At 33.2% G+C, this 20,866-nt stretch overlaps 1 protein-coding gene across 13 annotated transcripts in view; it reads left to right on the forward strand.

Moving 5' to 3' along the window:
• The window catches only part of DMD (dystrophin), a 1,162,034-nt gene that overhangs the window by 577,643 nt on the left and 563,525 nt on the right, over positions 1 to 20,866 (forward strand). The window lies entirely within an intron of this gene.

Consider the following 20,866-nt stretch of genomic DNA (forward strand, 5'->3'; position numbering starts at 1 on the left):
TCTGGTGACCTTGTTAAATAAGATTTTTAACTAGTTTGTTTTAAAATTCATTTTAAAATGAAGTAAAATACAGGATAACATGGTATATTGTGGTACTTCCATAGTTACATAGCTGTTTAGTCTTTATTTAAAGTACTCATTAATTTCCATGTGATACCAGCAGAAGTATCAGACTTAATTTTAAAAGCTTGTGAAAGAAATGTGATTAACCATTGAGCTGTACAAGAGATTTTCCATGAACTACGACTTGCAAATATAGCTTATTTTGCCTGTTTCATGTTTTAATCAAAGAACCTGGAGGATGTTTTTTGTGAAATGCAGTGTGACAGAATAGCCACTTAGTTCCTGTGTGTCCAGCTCCAATTTGTAAGCTTTTCATCTTGCAAGCTCTTTGAGCATCATAAGGAAAATAATAACTGTAGTTTCTTGGTAGTTTATTTCATTTCCCTCTTGTATGATTGAAATGGTAATGGGTATGAAGGATTAATTCTAAACTGATGTTCTGCAAGTTGATAGGTTCAGGTGAATAACATGACTTGACTAAACTCTGGTTTCATGTTATAAATTGCTACCCATGCACAAGATAAAGATTCTGTTAAACTTTAAATCGGCATTTGTACATTTGAATTGCTGGATTGAATTACTGAGTTTCAGGTTGAAAGACCCTAGGTCTATCTAATATTAAAGGGACGGTTTTGTTTTGAATGCAACACTAATGTACTTTTTGGCTTACAGTTAAATACGTAAATTGTGTATTTTGAATATTAGTATTTCAAGTCAACTTTTTAAGATTTAGGCTGCTATTTCTGGCTGTGAAACTGCTGAATTGAAAAGGAAACCAAATCATGTGGTGCAAATATATATATATATATATATATATATATATAAACCAACCAAGATTTAACTGTGAAATAATACATTAAGCTGAAGTAGTTAAAATACCAGGCAAATATTTTTCTGCAAATGACTATCAGTGCTTTGAACACTGAAGTCTAAGATCTGGCTGACAGAATAATATGTCATCAAGGAGTTAAAGATGCTCTTTACTGTGTATGTAAAAGGTAGCAGCGCTCATGTGTATTTCCACTGTAATTTCATCTGCCTTTCATTGTCCCGGTTTTAAGCATTTCTTTTAAAAACATATACAATACTAAAGTAAGACATGAGTATCTATGTCACAAATAGCAATACAGCATCACAAAGCCTTAACCTTTCTTATTCGTTTTGCCTCTGCTCCATCACCTTTCTTGACACTATTCTGGTATCCTTGAGCAGCTTCAAATAAGCACTTAGGAAAAAAAAAAAAAAAAGATTCTGTGGGAAGAGTGGTTGTCTCCTTTTTTCTAAACCTTTTCCAAAACAATATTTTCTTTCTGAGAAAAGATTAATTTTTGAGAGTTACCAGACCAAGGTAAGATGTATCATAGATGTTATAAATGCACTGGGTGTGTAGCACATTTCACAGTCCCAACAGATTAGAGAAATTATTTTCTTGTAATCACTGAGAAAGAAGTTCATACTGAATTGAACATCACTCTGAAACACCCTGAGATAATGCCTTGTTATGCAGAAGCTTAGATTTCAGTGTAGAAGACTGGTTCTCTTTTACTTTTCCCTTTGACTTAGCCTCCTCATCATCTGTTACCCATTTGTTATTTTCTTATGTAATATATGAGAACATTTTGAACATATGTTTGCAGAATGGTTTTCTACTAAGGTTTTCTTTTTGCAGTCCATCAAGCTTTTTCTTTCTTCCTTTTCCCCCTGTGTTAGAAATCCCAGGAACTCACAAATTTGTCTCTCAAAGATTTCATTTAGTTCAGTACAACAGATTAAACTACCTTCCTAATGAAAATTTACGTAGTGTGAAAATATTCCAACTAGCCTCAAAAATGCAGACCCAATGTTAGTTAATATCTATTTGTGAAAGAATGTTTAGTCTGAAGTTGCATTTTTCCAATTCTCTTCATTAGTTCTTTCTTTATTTTGCTGGATCTTGTTTGAAAAGCATTAGGCTTCTGTGAGGCTGACAGATCATTAGAATTTCCATTAGGTAAACAATTAAAATAGCTGAGTGTTTTGATTTACTAGATTAGCAACTTGTTTTATTAATAAGATCATGCTGCTTAGTGAACCATATTCAGAATTAACAAGATTTGTTTGAAAATGCTTTCACAAGCAAGTGAGTAGTCTTGTATTCCACAAGGAACTTTTTTAGAAGATTATACAAAACATTCAGATGTGTAATACCATTTCTAGGTAGGGCTACCTTGGAAAACTAAAGATTAGAGTGTTCATTCACATTCAGTAAATACATAGAGTCAAATGTTAATATAAAACAAAAGTCAATAGTAAGTTTAGGTGATTATGTTAATTATAGGTTGAAGTAATTACATTCTTTTAGGAGTTTTTAGGGAAGGGAGGTATGTTCCTTTTTGTTGCACAATGGCATGATATTAAACAACATTTCTGCATTATATATAATGTGAATGAAACCTAATAATAGATTTGTTTCATTTCAAGTCAAGAGTACTTAAATACTCTTATTGTGAATTTTTCACTAAGACTTTTTGAGATCAGAAGTTCTGGTGTTGAAAAGAAATACCACATTTCAGTTTTTAAGAAATTGTAATTGACTTCTTTTATGATTAGGGGACACAGGATTTGAAAGGATGATTTACAGATAGCACATCATATAATCCCTTTGAAACTTATTGAACTCTGTTTTGAAAGTAGTTAAAGATAATTTTTTTTCTCTCATTTTTGTGACTGAAAGGTTTTTTTTTCTGGCGCTTCACTCCTAAGTGCTTGGTGACTTTAACTTCTTCAACTTCCTTCCTTTGCACTTAGTTTATTTATTTTTGTGCCAAGACTGAGTTTAGTTCAGTTTTATCTGCTCCCTGATGTTTATCCCCTTCTGTTCTTACAGGCTACAGTAATTTTCCCTATTGGATCTCCTTTAGTAAACCAAAGCCACAATTTTCCAATCTGCTTTCATATGATTGACTGTTACTTCCTGTGCCTATTTCTCTTTCTGGAACATGAGTTCTCAAAATAGCACACTATTATCCAAACTGAAATACCATCCATACCATCACCAAGATAGCTCAGGTGCAATATTTTATGGTTGAATCTTACCATGACTGAATGTTGGAATATCATTTGCAATCATCTATCTAAAATTTGTTATTTCTTTTGGTTTTTTTCTTGTGGTCTGCCTTGCAGCCCCAACCTACATTCTGTTTCATATTAAAAAAAAAAAAAAGAAGGGGAGAGTACAGGTTGTACTGGAAATTAATGCCAGGTTAATATCCACCTAAGAATCAAACAAGAATTCTAATTGTGGGGGGGGTGTTGAGTTGCCATAGATAATGCTAAAAAGATAGCTACCAAAAGAGGAATTCTCCAACAGATTCAGAACTGGACTGTCAAGTAACATTCCTGAATCATTACCTGAGAATTTTAAAGTAGTATTCTCATTTTGAAAATATAGAATATCCAAAATATATGTTCTTTACACTGGTATTAAGAATTGCTCAGGAGTCTATATTTAATATCCACATTTGGATTGCAATTTTAACTTTATTTTGTTAGTTTAGGTAATGTGGAGTATTTAATACAATAATGAGGTTCTGAGTCTGAATTTCAAAACAGTTTCTTCTTGTTCATGACGTTCATCCATTGCGACTGTCAGTGATGGGTACTTCCCATTAAACAGACAAGGGCTGGACTGTAGTTTATATTCTATATTTAATTGTTTTGAAAATATTGCTATTATAAAATTATTAATTTCTGAAGTATTTGCTTTCATTTGCAGGCATAAATATAAATGATATCATGTTTAATTTTTAATGTCACAGAAGACCTTAAATAATCAGATTTTGAAAATAATGGGTAGTGGCCTTATTAATTATACTCAGCCTTCCGAGGATACTGTGGATATAGAAATCACTTGTAAGTTACAGATCTCTCTTAAATTGTTCATACAGTGATTTGTCCAGAATTTACATTATAGAGTAGTTATCCAAGCCTGCAAAACACTTGTTAATGATTCATGCCTTCTCTAGGCCTTCCTTCTACTGAACTATAGTGTCAGGAATGTCAAATTTTTGTCTTGTTTGAAGTAAAAAGATATAGAGAATCAAGGCTTCAATGCTGAAAGTCATGGTCATGCTAATAATTTCTCTCTTTTATATCTAAATTGGATTATATGGATATTGATGATTTAATACCCACTAAATTTAAACAGTTCTGTCTGAAATACAGCACAAATGGAATCAGAGGATATGGGAGGAAAAAAAGTTTCAGTGCTTGAGGCCACATATTCTCATACCATGAAAACACAGTGGTAAGTGGGTGGATAGTTTACTCTGTTTACCCCCAAATATAAAACTTTGTGAAAATACATTTTTTTAATAATAATTGTGGCTTTCATACTTTAGACTTTCTATTTTAGATTTATTTCTGGGTTTACTGAGTGATACTGATATCACAAAGTGATAAAGAACATTTAAATGTTCTAAAGATGATAGCCAGCCTACACTAATACTATCAATTCTTACTTACATATTGACTGGATCATTTATTCAGAGAAGCTTACTGATTTCCGTTTTACTGAGTATCACTCTCTTATCAAACACCTCTGAGTGCAGCATGCTCCTGCTCCTAAGAAAGAAAACTAGATTCAACAATATCCCATGGATTTCAGGGTTTTGTACATAATTTCAAAGGTCCCAGTAGAAATGTTTCAAATAATATACATGAGCTCTGCATCACACACCTGGTCCCAAACTGAGCAAAACACTTTCTTTCTGGTTTAAGGTCATCTTGAAAACAAATTCATGAGCCTTTCTGGACTGAAGTGTTATAGCAATGGAAAGACTTAATTTTCAGGTAATAAGGGGAGGGCATCACAATTCCTAGTAAAATAGTTACTGCTTCTCCCTTATGCCAAAAATTATATTAAATAATACTGTAATCTTTATAAGTAAAACATTTCTGGATATATAAAATTCCTAAAACCCCTTTTTTTTTACTGTTAGAAGATTCCTCACCATTGTTGATACTACTAATGGAAGTGATGAAATATCAAAATAGTTTATCCTGAATTTGTACTAGAAACATTTTCTTGTCATGTCAAGCTATAAGAAGAGTTATTTCATAATTATATCAGTTATTTAATTCTTCTACTGCACACAGTTCTACATGATTCTTCATTCCTAATTTACTATATCCTATTAAAAGATTTTAGTTACTTTGTTGCTACTGGTAGTGGGACATTAAAATGTCTGAAGGCTATGAGAAATAAAAAATTTAAAGTTGCTTGTGTGGTTCTGCCTACTCTTGCACCATTACATGACAATTCATAGCTCATATTTAGGTTTTATTGTAAATCCTGGCATTGTTTATTCAGATAGCTGAATTAAATCCTGTAAGTAATTAATTAGGATGCATTTTTCAAACATTTCATTATGAAACTTTTTGAAATAACTGTTAGCGCGTGACAATTTTTATACATGACAAGATGAATATACATGTGGGTTTTTTTCTCTGTTTTGTAGAAAACAGTATTCTTGGACTAGATCAGTCAAACTTCCTGGTACCTGACTGTACCTGCCTCACTAGGGGATTCATCCTCACCACTTCAGGTGGTTATAGAGTACTAGCACATGGGGATCTGGGAAAGATACCCATTTCACAAGAGTTTATTTGTTTGTGTCTATAAAAAATAAAGGAAATGAAGGATGTAATTTTTTCATACTAATGAATTGTCTTACTTTCAGGGCTAATCTGGACATTTATAATCAGTGACTTGTTACAGAGAATACCCTTCAGGTTCAGCAAGTTTATTAATGCTTTTGCCGTGGTATAAATAAAGTAGTTAATCTGACCATGTCTTGGAAGTTTTGGGAAATGAGTGACTAAATGAATGACTACTTTGAAGTCATTAGGTCTTCTACATAACAAAACATTTATCTGGTTTGCTTCCATAAGTTTTTGAAAAGTACATCTCATATTGCATCAAAGATCACTATGGCATGCGATTAAATCTGTGGATGTTGATGCATAGATGCATTAGGGAAACAAAGTTTATGTTGAGCAGACAGCAAAGGATCAGCATCTGGCCTTAAACTGTCTAAAGAAATACTTCAGCTAAATTTGTCTATATGAATTTTGGAAGTCAATTTTTTGTCAGGTTGTGATGAACTGTCTTTTGTCTTTTGCACTTAGGTGTTTTACAGTGAGTTCCTTTTTACTGGCAGCCTTTATAGGCACCTTTGTGGAGGTGTTTGTTAATATAAGGAGAGAAGTCAAGGGAGATGGGTATGAGATTGACAAGTAATGGGTGGATTTTGAAGAATGGAGTTTTTGACTAGACTATTTTATTATTCGGTTCATTTTAGATAAACTTGTCAGTTCCCTTATTTCTCCAAGATGGTATGTTATAGAGACAGACAGATTGTAGCAGGTATGGAAATAGTGGTAACATGCCTGAGTTGTTTAAATAAAAGATGCACTTCTCCCCTACAGCAAACTTCCATATTTCCCACTTAATATTTGGATGTGAGATCCACCTCACCAAAACACTCCAGAGAAGGCATCTGTATTTGATCTTGCAATCCTAATCTGCCTTTGTAGACACAGAAGAAAAATAGGCACTTCTAGGGTGAAGGTTACCTGACCTTTCTGAAGATACCAAGAATATTTTAAAGTGAACTGTGACAGCATTGGATGTGTTAACTTCTCCAGAATAAATTGAAGTAATATTTTATTGCTAAATTTATTTCAGCTGTTTGGGTTTTTAAAAAGAAAATATGAGCATTCATGAAAATACAAGAACCTGAAAATATGTAAGAACTGATTTACTTCAGGTGTGCTCCTTCCTCCCTTGAATTTGTATTTCATCAGGTTTTGAATATTTAGAGATTACTAGTACTAGTGAACCAGCATTGATGTTAGCCAGAATGTATGACAAACTAATATATTCATGCTGAAATTAATATATTTTCGTAACTGGACTAGACATTTGGCCACAGTACAAAGATAAAATTCACTGAATGATTCACTGCGTGTAGTAGATGAGAATAAAAAGTATTTAAATAAATTTTATTTCCAGTGTGTTCTCTGAATTCCAGAAGTATTGATGCTAGAATTCTTAAGGTTTACTGTTTTGTAGTCATCTAAGTTCCAGTTGAAAAGTTTTCCACCATGGACAGCTTTATAAGGTGTTTCTTTTTTGTGTGAATTCTCAGCTGTTTACTAAGGTCTACACATTACACATGTTCCCTCGTTAGTGACCAATAGTATCATTCTTTCTTTATCTGGTAGCCTTTTTTTTAAAAAAAAAACAAATTATTAAATGGCATTTTTTATAATGCTAATCTTCTGTCATTTTTTTTTTTTTTATAATTAGTATATTTAAAATTTTGGGGAAAAGTGTGGAAGACAGAAGATAGCCAGAGAGCTTAATTATATAAACTTAAAAAAATCAGACTGAAAACTTCATTAATTATTTTTCAAAATGTAGTTTCTTTAAAACTTTTTGACTTGTTTTATTAAAGAGTTTTCAGATACTTCATTACCAACAATTATTTGTCAGAAAACCTTTCAGATGGAGGCTGCTTGTTTCATTTGTCTTGTTTGGAGCTCCCTGAAGAAATTTGTTCTCACTTTTTGCATCATGCTGGCTTGCAGTGATATATGCAATTAATTTTCTTTATAAAACTAAAAAATAAAAAAGGTCATATTATTTCAGTAAATCTTATGGCAGAATTTCAAGACAACCTTAGATATTTATAGTAGACACCGTTTGGTCTCAATCTTTTTTTTTTTTTTTTTCTGTTATACTTCTACAGGCAGCAAATGTATCACTTAGTTACTCTTCAAAAAAAAAGAGAACACAATACAGATACGCTGTAGTTCCTCACTCAAAATCCAAGCTTGCAATGGGTGGAAAAAAACTCTAAACACTACACACATTTTTTTTAATTTATTTGACTTTTCACAATGGAATTGAGACCAATAGAGAAAAAAGCCTTTTATTTTACAGGTCTAACTATTTTTCATTTGGTGAATACTAAATTCAAACAATAATTCTGCCTTGATTCTGATTAAAAGGAGAAATAAATATGTTTGTTTGCCACACATACTGAGGCTGTTTAAAAGCTTCAATTTTTCCTGACTGATTTAAGGATGTGTAATGAATTGTGGAGTGTGACAAATTCCAGTTTATGCATCAATTGGAACAAGAACATAATAGACTGTTGTACTCATTATCTCACTATATTAAATTTCAGATGTACATAACTCAGAATTTTACTGATTTCAGAATGGTTTCTTGGGTTTTGTTTTGTTTTTTTAATGAAGGCAGAAAACCCTTATGTTAATCTATACAGGACTCTCCTGTCAAAAAATGCTAGGAGAAGGGAAAGAAGAAATGAAAGAGAACATATTCTGAGCAGCGTTTCCAATATACAATTTCAGTACTAGAATGACAAATATCTGCCAGTTTCAAAGTATTATGAGGTGTCTCACCAAGCTGGAAATAAATGCCGATTCTTTAATATGTTATGTGAACAGTTTTATTTATTTATTTTTCATTATTTGTTGGCACCAGATAACTATGTTCTATTGCCTTCCATAGCAAGATAATGTGGGTCTCTGTTCCCTCTTAGTGGCTATACTCTGAGAACATATTAATGCCGGCTACTGCTTTTTTGCTAAAATATCTAGCTATTTATCTCATTGTGAAGCTCATGCAGTGTCCCATAGTTCAGTCCTTACAGATATCTTGAATGAAAACCAAATATTGTTCTATTGTCCAGCCTTTGTAGGGCCTTTAGATCAGACTTTTCTGGAGACTGTAAGATAAACTAAAAATTGTGACCACAAATTCTTTCTGTACTTTTGTGATAAGCATGACACCTATCTGAAATAGTTTGCACAGCATGTCTTTCCTTTAGTTGTTTTTAATAGCTGAAATGGAAAAGATCTGTGCTCTACATTGTATGTAAGTCACTGGGTTTAATGGGATGGTTTGCGAATAGGTGTTTATGTGATGGTTTCAGTATTGGTATTTTTGTAAATTAACGTTTTTAAGGAAAAACGCAACGTATTTTGTTACAAATGTGCCTGAGATTGAAAACAGCATGAGAGACTTTTGCTTGTGCCTTCAAAGGCAAAATACTTTTCAGAGTAATTTAAAAAAAAAAATAAAATCAAAGAGCAATTTGATTTAGTGGACATAGTTTTCCAGAGAGCAAGATTCTTTCTAAATTCAGCTAAACCATTCAAGATTGTTTTGTCCTTAAGTAATCTACCAGAATTCTTAGCACACATTAAAATCTGTTCTGAATGAATATTTGGTAGTTGTTGTGTAAGAGTAGAGCAGATCTCAGGAATTGCTCTGATAACACAAAGTACTGTTGTGTTTTCTGTTAGGTTAAAAAGGCTTCAGGACAAGAGGTCCTCAAGTTCGTTCGTAATTACGCATTGCCTGGTGCAGTGGGGCCTTAGTTTTAGCTGGACTTTCTCTCAAGAGCTCAGAGTTAGAATCGTATTGTTTGCAATCATTGCATTTGTGATGAATACAGAACAAAGAGTTTAGGAGTAAGCTGAAAATACTGATTGTGATTATTTTTAATGATTCTGTGATTTATCTTAATTTTAGAATATTGTCAAAACTATATACTAATACTATATACTCTAGCGTACGGGACCCATATCATGTATTATTTATGTACTGTGATTTTTTGGAAGACACACCAATCTCACATATGATAGCTGACAACGTCTTTTGAGTCTTTCATTAGCCCTTACATTACTACCGAGTGTTACAGAATCAAGAGCTGCAGAGCAGCTCATGCACCTAGGAAAGTACCTTGTGATATTGCTGCAACCCTTAGCTGCCTCAAATAAAGCCTACTCTGGTAATTTCTGAATTTACTATCACTACCCTGTTTCATTACCTGTCTTGTAACTGTAATGCCTTCAGCAATGGCTCCTGTTACACAAGAATGATAATTCTCAAAACCCTCCAACCCTGCTATAAGCAAGGCAAAATAGCAAGTCAATGAAATTAGGGTGATCTTTGTGTTCTTTGTTTGTTTGTTTTGAAAAAGAAAGAAATCTAATGACCCAAACAGTACACATTTTGTTTAAAAAATATTAATAGAAAACCAATGCAACAATTATTTCTGGTGACTATTTCTGTTTTTGCTAGAGGAAATCATATTTTTGGAGCATAGCAACTTCGAGAGTTTAAAAATCATGAAGTATTAATCAGCAAATATCAAATAGAAGTAGTATTTAGTGTAGAGCCAAGAGCTTGTTATGTTATTGAGGTTTTTATGTCAAAACTCAGTGGATCTGTTAAATTTACTACTGTAGTTTCTTTTATGATGGACGAGACTAATAAAAAAGGGTATTTATGGTGGTATAGTGTAACCTTTAAGAAAGTTAGAGGAATAAATGTATCATCCTAATGATCATTTTACTCTAAAAAAAAAATCATATACAAATTAGTACATTTATTGTATCTTTTTTGTTTCTTCAGAATCTCTAGAATCTATGAAAGTAACAGTTCCATGGAATATGTTGAATAGTACATATTAATAAATAGATATTTATTATTAAACTGAAAGCTAATGGTTTTTAATGGGTATTTGCACTTCATTTATATTTGAAATGCTGCTGACACTACATCTAGGTTACCATGTTTCCCCAGGATAGAATTAGAGGTTATTCTTAAAGCTACAGGGAACACTAGATTTAAAGTTTTCCGTGCTTTTTTTCACATATTCATAGTCACTAGTTAATTAAATTCAGAAAGAAATTAGCAGATTCCTCAATACTAGTTAGTGTTTATTTTGCAGATGACTTGTCATTCCTGATTTTGTCCATCTTTTACATCTTTCTTGTACTGTAGGTGCAGAATCTCAGTGACAGCTGTATTTGAGCAAAAGACAGAGGAAGCATAACCTCCCCTTTCCTTTATATGCTTTCAGAGGATTTTGTGAACTCCTTTGTCTGTATCACAATGTAAACTCCAGGCATAACTCAATCTTTACCAGTTTCCTCTGTCAGCTATTCTCTTGCTTTCAGATCTTTTTCAGAATTGTTGTCTTCCATTGTAAGAGTCCTCACTGCTGTGAGCAAGCTTTGCATCCTTTATTGCTAGAAATAGACTGTACTTTTCAATTGTACTGACACGTGTTGCTTCTTTTTGTCTTTGATTACTTAACTGATCTGTATTTCTCTATCCATGACGGGTCCTCTGCGTCAGTCATCTATTCCTAATCTTCAGGTTCTGTAAGGGCTTTATTCTGCATTCAGCACTTACTTACTTTTTTCTTTTTCCCCTAGATAAAATTTAAAATAAAAATAGATTGTATACAGATTTTGAGTTGTCTCAGGCTCCAACAGATTTCCTGAAATCCTTGGAGACCGGTCAATGCAAATGCAACGTTTAGTTCAGAAAACATTTCTGTCAATGTGAGGTCTAAGAAACTTTGAAGAAACATTAAGAGGAAAATTAAGAACTTAAAATTAGAAAAGTTAGGATTACTTAAAGAATACTAATGTTATTTTGATACTGGAACATCAGTCTGGATTGACATTAAATTGTAAGCACGCTGCAGTGAGAAGGAGCAGGTAGGAACATTGCTGTACCCTCATTTCCCCAGATAAGCTATATTTAAGAGTAAATAGCCTCTTTGTCACATTTTAATTTGATAAATCTTAATAAGTGGGATGAATTTAAAAATAAGGAAAGGAGGGAGGGCAGTACTGACAACAGTGGATATTGTTTGGTGGAAGTCAGTCTTGTTTGCCTTGGGAAATCAGAGAAGTAACCTAGTAATAATATTGAATGCTTTTACCAGGCTTATGTTTGTTTCTTTTCAATTGATTGGTTTCCTAGTCAGGTCTCAACAGTCTTAGGCATTTAAAAACATGATGTTTTCAGGCATGATCCTTAGGGTAACTTTCTCAGAGCATTTTCAGAACACAATCTTTGATCAAAACTTTTGTTCTTAATCCAGTCTCTCTAATTTAAGAAATGCATACATATTATATTTTGACAGATAGGCATTATGACTTATATTTTGTCCTGTCTATATCGTTGGATCATTTGCAATACTACTCTAAGTGACTGGGGGGAAGAATAATACATTTAGGAATAAAAATTACTTTAGTTAAATGTAATTACCATGGCTGTTTGGCTTATTTGCAAATTTTTAAAAGCATCTTAGTCTACTTGACTCTTGTGTTGAAAAAAAAAACCACATGTGCTTTCTGGCATGGGGAATGATGGTATTGAGCACATCGCAGCAGGAGAAAAGCAAAATACAAGCTTAGTGAAGTTACTGTGAATATATAAGCTGAGGTTAAATTTTACCATTGATGGAAAGACAGCAAGTGAAGTTATGTTCAATTTGATCCTGTTAAAAAAAGGTTTTTAACTTTGTTATAATACAGTGGGTTATGCTGTTCATAACATAACAAGGGAAGTTCATTTATGAACAGAGTATTTGTAAAAGGCATGTATGCATATACTATCCCATATTTCTTATATCTGTTCTAAAATTGATCACACTCCTCCAAAAACAGAATAACAGTGTACAAACATGAAATACTTTTATAGAGGGAAGCTCAGAATATGAGCTTACATTCTCTTTCTAAAAGCTCAGAATACAGTAAAATTTAATCCTTTGTATTTGAAGTGTCCTTATGAGTAGTATCTGATGCAGAAAATAAAGCATCGGTCAAAATATTTTAAGTCTGAAAATTTTGCTTTCTATTTTTGCATGGAAGTTTTTCTAAGTTGCATTTTAAAATCAAAATTAATATGATACAAGAACTTACTATACCCTATTTTATTATGCATCATAGACCTAATAAAATTGTTCACAATAGCTAATATGTAGACTGTTTTACCATTTTGTTTCAGCAGTAGCTTCTGTGATAGAGATACATGTTCAAATTTGTTTGGAGTTTTAGATAATCCACCTGATATATTTCATTTTAGGTGCTTACATTATCTTTGTATTATTCATAATGCTATCAGGAGTACTTCAGGTAATATATAATTGTTTTTAAATTTTATATCAGCAGCTATTATATAATGTTGATTTAAAATCTTCTGTTGAAGACCCTTGACCTCAGAGACAGATCATCTTGATGGCAAAAATGAATCATGCTAGCTACACTTGATCTCATGAAGACAGTACAAATTTAGAAACTGTATAAACAGGGGTAGGTAATGATTTTGAGTATTACTAGACTGTCACAGCATAATAGCTTCATAATAATTGGGCACATTAAGCAAATGATGAAGTAATATAACAGTAGATTTAGTAATTCTTTCTAAAATTCTGCTGCACAATTGAAAAAAATCTAAAAATAAAAAAATCCAGACTTCAAGCATTAAATTATATGTTTAAGTTAAGTAAAAAATTTCAAATTTTGACTGTTCTTACTTTTTACAATTCTTACTTTACTGCAGTTACCTCAATCCTTCTTGAATATTGTGCCATTATCAGATGGATTGTAGGATTTGATTTGTGCAGTACTATATAGTTCCTATGATGATTGTTTATAACTATCTACAGGGTTTATGGTCTTTTTAAGATCTCTTAAAATTTTGCTGCTTTTTTATCCTCTGACCTCTGGTAAGTTTTCTCAGATAATAAGGTTGAGAAAAATTATTTTAAGTAATTTATAAAAGAAAGAACCTAAAGAGAGTCTAAGAAGTAGCAAAACAGAAAAATCACAATATTAGAAATTGAAGTTACAGTCCTTTGCTTGCCATTGATTTGTATAATAAATGTTTTAGGTTTCTGGCAACAAAGAAAAGCCAGGGCAAGTGACGCCCTTTGTATTCAAACAAATTCAGTTTTGCACAGCTGTGATTACAGCAGTGAAAACTTCAGCTCTCAATTGTCTGACATGAGACCATGGACCAGTGATCCCCACACATATATCCGAATGTATACATCTAAGATGTTAGGTTTTGAACAATGAAAGATCAGAACAAGTACAAATTATAATATAAGAAGTAGTAACTAACGCACATATTTCAGCATAAAATTAGGTATGTGGAAGAGTATGCAACAGATTGGGAACATTTCCTTTCTGCATGGAATTATTTCCAAAGCACACTTCAGCTATAAGCATGATTTATAAAAAAATAATTCCTATTACACTACAGTTACCATTAAAGTCACTCAAAACAATAACAAGTATCTGTCTTAGACATAAACTCTTCCCCTCCGTTCATATTTCCAATCCACTATGTTTGTCACTCCAATGTATGCAGTCCTAGTGTGAGCCAAAAATATATACTTCATATACTTTATAAAGTATATAAAAATTGTCCAATTTTCATAATAATAATAAAAATACTAGGAATAATCTAGAAAGCAGCAGCATTGCAACCTAGGTGATTATTCTGTTTTCTACAGTCAACATAAGTTCTAATTTAATCATAATCTACCTCCAGAAGATTTTTCTCAGGCCTAACCCAAAAGTCCAAAAATCATACAAAGATTTTAGAGATTTTTTACAGTGTTTTATGCCATCTCAGTTTGTTATTTTAATCGGAAAAATCTCAACAGCCTCTCTTTGTTAAATGGAGGGACATTGTGAATGGTTTTTTCTCAAATTATTTTTTTTTTAATGGTATTCTGTTTAAATAAAAACAGTGCTGAAGAATTAAGTTCCTAGTGGCTTCACTGCTTTTCTCTTGCAATTAAGTGAGCTTACTAGTGCAGATCTAAGGCTGACGTTGTTAATGGAAAAGTAAGACAACATGAGAATTTCGTTTACACTTTTGTCTACGTCATAGAAGACCGTAGAATAAAATTATTTTCAGTTCTGTAGGGGTATTTCCTAACAATCTTGGAACACAGAAAGAAATATTTAATAGTAACTGTAGTTTTGAACAATAGGTTTGAAAATGCTGCATAACAGTGCACATTGGCTTTTGTGTGGAATAAGACCAAGTTTTATTGAAAGCTGGGCAACACCTTCAGTATCTTTTTTTCTGCTAAAAGTTTAAAATTAACATCTGTAAACAAGCAGATTTTTGTTAGTCCAGTGGGATGTGATACAAAATGGATCTTCAATTTAGAGCCAGTATATTGTGATTAAAAGTCCCATTGAGGTTCATATTTCTTTTTTCATAGCACAAACTGGACTCTGATCTGTTTATGGCTCCTGGGAGAACAATATTGTAGTATAATTTTAACATGTGAATGTAACACTTTTTATACCTTGCATAAATCATTATTTGAAGAAAGTTTACAAGGTTATATTAGAAGCAAAAGCTGTGCAAGATACACACAATATATATACAGGAGATACTTAGATATGACTCAAAATCATGCAGCACCAAACTATGCAGAAAATATAGTGGAAGAGGCCAGAAATGAAGGCCTAAGATAACTATTAGTTTAGAAAGATGATGATGATGTAAAAATAGTTTCTTAAAGTGTAACGATATGCTATGTTCAAATGTTTGACTTTTTCCTAGAATTTTTGTGTGTTTTGGCATGCACATGAATGTCTGATTGATTTCTGAAAGTAAGGAAAATGCACCTTTGAGGGAGGGCCTAAGTATGCACGTTTTTTCCTTGTAGCAAAATAGTAGCATCTCTGGAACTTTTGGTCTAGATCAAGAAAGAGGTAAGTAACATTTCCCACAACTCAGAAAATCTAGGAAATCAGTTTTTATTTTAAATTAAATATATTCCAAAGCACTTGAAGTAGACATGAATGTTAGTTTAACCGAGGTATTACAGGCAGAAAAAATCTCCTGTCAAATGCAAAAGCTACTAAAACTATTGGGCTGTCATTTCCAGTTGCTACGATATGTCAGCATGCCTAATTGTTTTGTTGTTTCCACCTTTGGTTGGGGGTTGCCATGCATTGCTACCAGTTCTACTTCTTTCTTCCTGAAGATGGTCATAGTAGAGTTTGAGTGAATGTGATTGTATGTACAGACAGTACATATAGGCTCTTAGCACTCTTATTTCATATGTTCCTTCTACCTAGGCTGCCTTTTATAAGGTTTCTGCATATCCACTCATAAATGAGTGGTCAAACCATACCATTTCTATTTGTATAAATTTGTCTAGGTATCTGGTCTCCACAACCTATCCTTCACAGGATGAAGTGAAGGATAGATTGACTATCTATCTGATCTGAGTGACTTGATCCTGTGTCTTACCCAGTGGGCATGAAAGTATTTAAATGATGTCAGGCAAGGCACCAAAAGTAAAAGGTGAACTGTCATCTCTTCTAGCAACTCATCCATGTACTTGTATAAATTAGTATTATGGACATCAGTGCAAATGTAGCCTCTTTAAATTTCAGAAACACACGACCTATGACAAAAATCTCATAACATAAAATGTAGGATGTGGAATTTTTTTCAAACAAGAATAGCTGACCTTATCTGCAGAGGTTAGATTTTTTGTTTATATTTTTGAAAATGGTTTGCTAGTTAAACAGTAGCACTGACACTATGCAGAACAAAATTAGTTTTAAAATTTAGCACTTCATAAAAGTGGGACTCAGTGAAAAGGTAAACAGATAATTTTGCAATGTGCTAGTGATGTGATAAGAAAACACCCCTCTTTTGAACTGAACATTAGAGTAAGCCCATTGTCAGCCTTTCATTGTATCTTTCCATGTTCTCCTAGAAAAGATCTGTTTTCCACTGTTACCTTTTTGTCTTCTCTTTCCATGTTCTGCTAGAAAAGATCTGTTTCTACCATGACTGCTATTTTGCAGTCTTGGAAAACGGGGAGATACCTGAATGTGGTGTGTTGCCCTTGGTTGATGCCAGGTGCCCAGCAAGCTGCTCTATCGCTCCCCTGCTCAGCAGAACAGGGTATGGAAGAAAATAAGTGAAAAAAATTAAACTTTTGGGTCAAGATAAAGGCAGTTTAATGAAAGCAATAGCAAAAGTCATGCATGTGGAAGCAAAGGAAAGCAAAAGGTGTTATTCTTTACTTTGCATCAGCAGGGGATGTTTGTCCATTTCCTGGGAAGCAGGGCTTCAGTATGCATAGCAGTTGCTCCAGAAGACAAATGTCCTAAATAACAAATGTGTGTGTGTCCCCTTCCTCCTCCTTTCTCTTAGCTTTTATATCTGAACAGACATCACAGGGTATAGAATATCCCACTGGTGTTTTTGGGCCAGCTGTCCTGGCTGTGTGCCCCCCTAAGATCTTGCCCACCTCCAGCCTACTGGTGAGCGGAATGCTGGAGAGCCAGGCCTGACGCTGTGCTGGCACCGCTCAGCAGCAGCCAAACCACTGGTGTGTTATCACCACCTTCCTGGCTACCAACACAAGCACAGCACCGTGAGGGCTGCTGTGGGGCTCAGCCAGACTATATACACTGAAGAAAATACATCATGGATTGTTAGAAAGCATACCGTTAGTTTTTGTAAAACCGAAAGTCTGAGTAATTCTTTTGCAATGATCACAGCAGCAACCTATAAAGGATATATTAATTGTTAATTTTGGGTCAATCTGCATCTCTTTGATTTTAGTTTCAAATAATCAGGGCTAAGCAAAGCAGGATTTCATCAGAAATACTTACAGTAGAAACTTTTCCTCAGTTATTTCCATTCTATCATCCTCAGTGAATTCTAAAGCTTGAGAAGGGTGATTAAGTTTTCTCTTTTTCCTTTTTTTTTTTTTTTTTCTTTTCCCCAGCCTTGGTTGTTATCATTTGGTCTCACAGACACTCAGGGTAGGTCTGCAGTGATGGAAGCAGTAAACTATTGACCTTAAGAAAAAAAGAAGAAAATTCCCTTCTTCCCTGTGGACAATGTTTATCACTAGATACCTATATGGAGTCGGGCTGGGGGGGTGGGAATTCTACATGAATACAGTTCCTGAAGTGTCTTGGATTTAATGCAAACACAAATACCTATGCAAACACAAATACCTATTGCCAGGAAAATTGATAGTGAAAATGATGGCTACTGTTTAGAAGGTCTTCTTTTTAGAGTATTTATAGAAGATGATTGTGGCCATGATACAGTGAATGTGCTAACTTCCTACTCTCCAAAAATTTTTATGGTTGCGAAAAGCAACATAGTTTAAGACATTTTCAACGGTTATGTGTGCATATAAAACCTTAGCAATAAGTTTGAATTTCATTTTTACTTCTCAACCTAATCTACTCTGACAGAATGGCAAAGGTCCATTTGTACACTTTCCTGCTCTTCTAATGAAAATAGAAGTTTTGAAAGTTTGTTCAGGGAATTGTTACTACAGCGGCAGTTGTTGCATTTTTTTTCAGTATCACTCTTTCTGTAACAGTAATTTAGTAATGTTATCATATAAAAGGTTATGGTTTGGTTTTCCTGGTTTGTTGTTTTTGTGTTGGGGTTTTGTTTTTTTTTTTAATAGTTACATAGGTCATGGTCAATCCCAGGGAAGGAGAGAATTTCCTGTTACATACAAAAAGGCATCCTTCAATTAGCATTGCCTGCAGAAGGGGTGTGAAATATAAGGACTTGAATGACAAAGCAGAAATTGGATTACTAGTGGATTTGTGCCCAGGAATTCTTCTTTCTTAGATTAACCCTGTCAGCTGGAAATTGCTTTTTTCCTATCCAAAGATCAGAAAGATCCTTCCATAGTTTTCCTGCCTAACAGTCCTATGACATTAAATGACAAATGCTATCTGAATTGAAGAAGTACACTCAGCCTAATTGTTAGGTGCAATAAATTGAGCTTTGGCTCTTCAGATATCCTTAGTTCATGTAGATCTATGCTGCTTAAATCCTAAATCTTAAATTTTCTTTTTTTCCTCATAGAAACTAGGCAGAAGTTCAGAAAATACATTTTATTATTTCTTTATGGTGGGAGGTATCCATTTTAAATGAGTGATTCATAAATTTTCTGCAGGAGGTCTTTACTGTAGGTGGAATAGATGATCAAAGCCCAGTATTCCAAACTATGCTATAAAGACATTAACATGCTCAAGCAAGGGGTATGCAAGAAGCAAAGGAGCATGCAAGTATTTTGATTCTTCTTTTTGTTTTGTTTTTTTTTAATTCCAATACTAAATGCTTTCTTAAAACATTTGTTTTCCTGTTCTGCAGCAGCAACTGACAATGAAAATTTATTTATTTCATACAATATCCTTTATATAATATTTAGTTTTGAGAACAATAAGCCACCCAGTAATTAGATCTGGGTCAGTCCTAGTAAGTGTTTCATCCAAATCAAAGTTGAGGACAGAAACATACTTTTTCTTTTGTTGTTGTTTTTCTGGAGCAAACGCTCTGGTTTTATAAATCTGGTTATATTTATCTATTCTGAGGAGCCCTGATGAGGAAATAAAAAAAGGAAAAAAAATCTGTTTCAGAGATATAGTTTTTAACACATAGTAAAGTTTAAACAGCTACTTCAGTCCAGATTAGACATCTGTAATATTTACAGGGTGAAACCTTCTGTAGCTTTCAAATGTCAACTAGATCTGCTAACTGGATGGACGAAGGTCAGAGAGCTTTATACTTATGCTTTATGTGCAGGACAATGAGACTTTTATATTTACACTAAAGAAAGAACCTTGGCTATGCATGATACATACTTGACATGGACTTGAGATTGCTCACAGTTTTCCTTCTAAAAAGGTATTAAATGATAAAGCTAAGTGTTAGTTACTGTGTAGTGCATCCACCATGAAAATAACTGACAGATTTTGAAAATATTGATCTACTAGACTTAGTAGATCAATAACCCAAGTATGTTGTGATTATAAAAAATAAGTAGTGAATATAGATACTGTGATCAAAATGACTGCTTGGTAGTTTTTGCCTTGGTAGTTTTGGTAGTGTGGAGCTAGTTCAGATCTAGCTGGGGCAGAGTTCATAAGCTGTATTTAGACTGCATAAAAGGATTGCCCGCATCAGCTTTTCCCAATGGATGCTGCTGGGGAAGGTGTAAAAATTTTGTTTCCCCAAAAGAATCCAGTTTTGTCTTTTCCATCTGTTTGTTTGTTGGGTTTTTTTGTTAAAAACTTTTTCTGTATTCTATAGTTTCAAACATTTAATACATGATTACTGACTTCTGACTTTACAGGGTCTTTGCTGTAGTGAAAGGATTCGATATTAAAACTGTTGCTTTGGTGGATGTAATTGATTGCCATTTTGTGATATATATCTAACATTTGATATAGGTCAGATTTCCTTCATTTAGTATTTGAATTGCTGTTTGTTATTTCAATATTAATTTTTATTTACTTTAAATATATTTTTCTAAGCAATTTTATTGCAACATAAATTATAAAAAGATATACCCTTTGTTCACTGTATAGGCACAGATCCACTGATTTATTCCATAAATAAAACAACATAAAACTTTGTGGCATCTGTTGTAATTGCTGTAGGTCTAATATGAAAGTCCATTGAAGATAACCATTTTTCTTTGAATCACACTTTTGAGGTGTACTGCAAAGCATATATGAAAGCAATTTTCCAAATTACTGTGGTATTCAGTAATTTTAAGGTCATGAACTGTACTCACTTTTACTTCTGGTAAATTTTCTGGGTAATTGTAAAAGACCATACTGATGTGCAACATGTCTAGTAGCTAAAACGCTCATGTAGTTATATTCAGGGAAAATATGCTCAAAATTCAAGGGACACAATTGTTAAAGTAAAACATGAAAACCCTTTCCCTAAAGTACTCTGAACAAAAATTACATACATTTTAAAAGTTTATATGGGGAGGCTTTAAAAAAAATATAAAGAGAAAAGTCATTTTTTTGAATGACATTTCAAAGAAATATTTTCAGTCTTTCAAATATGGATACATAAGGTGAGATTCACTTTACACAT

The sequence above is a fragment of the Falco biarmicus genome, chromosome 2 (assembly GCF_023638135.1).
Source record: "Falco biarmicus isolate bFalBia1 chromosome 2, bFalBia1.pri, whole genome shotgun sequence".
Taxonomy (NCBI): Eukaryota; Metazoa; Chordata; class Aves; order Falconiformes; family Falconidae; genus Falco; species Falco biarmicus.